The sequence below is a fragment of the Myotis davidii genome, unplaced genomic scaffold (assembly GCF_000327345.1).
Source record: "Myotis davidii unplaced genomic scaffold, ASM32734v1 scaffold1445, whole genome shotgun sequence".
In the NCBI taxonomy this organism is placed as follows: domain Eukaryota; kingdom Metazoa; phylum Chordata; class Mammalia; order Chiroptera; family Vespertilionidae; genus Myotis; species Myotis davidii.
In genome coordinates, this window is record NW_006296220.1 from 70,852 (window position 1) to 72,008 (window position 1,157).

A 1,157-nucleotide genomic window follows, 5' to 3' on the forward strand; every position below is an offset into this window, starting at 1 on the left:
CCAGTGAGGGCTGGCGGGCGAGGCTCAGTGGTGGAGCATCGACCTATGAACCTGGAGGTCACGGTTCCATTCCTAGTCACGGCACATGCCAGGTTGCGGGTTCAATCAATAAAAATATGTATTTTTTAAAATCACAGTGAGATACCCCGCCCCACCCACTAGGATAGTGATGGTGAACCTATGACACGCGTGTCAGAGGTGACACACGAACTCATTTTTTTTTATATATATTTTTTTGTTAAATGGCATTTAAATATATAAAATAAATATCAAAAATATAAATCTTTTTTTACTATGGTTGCAAATATCAAGAAAAAAAAATTATGAATATTTCTATATGTGACACGCCACCAGAGTTAAGTTAGGGTTTTTCAAAATTTTGACACACCAAGCTCATAAGGTTCGCCATCACTGTCCTAGAGGCAGAAGGGATCAAGTACCCATAGATTAATATGAATAAGAAGCAACAAGGTGAAGAGCACAATGGGCTCTTCAGAACGATTCAGGGTTTGAGTTTTTGCATCACTGTCAGCTGTGTCCTCCTCAGGTAACAAACACAGTGTTTTTTTTTCCCACTGTGTATCTCATCTGATTTCATGCTGAAATGGGAAAAAAAAACTTGGTAATTCAGTAAATGTATATATTATCATAACATCCAGGTTCACTTAAGACATATTTTGTATTTGAAATGTCAGATTTAGAATGTCCTGACTGTTCTATAGAATCATATTTAGAAATTATTCAGGAGGTCGGGAGCCCCAAGAATACTCGACCTGAAGCTTACTGTCATCCTTAGTTTGGGCTGTAAATGTAAGTCTTCCCTCTAAAAATCCAATTGTCGTGCCCTGTGAGGAGAATAAAGGGAAGGTAGTAACACCATGCAGTAGCAAATGAAGGTGACAGAGAAGACAGGAAATAAAGCAAGGAATAAGAGAAACAAATTACCCTGTGTGACTTTAATTAACAAAATTAGCCCTAAATGGATTTTTGCTTATCTGTACCAGGATTGTTAGAGCTGATTTGTAAATGAGTGTCGAGGAAGATCAGAAGTAGTCAAAACTTGATGCTCCCTCCAAGAGGCAGGACTAGACTATGATTACGATTTGGTAAGATGGACTCTAATTAATGATAATACAGACATACTGGAGAAATATGGG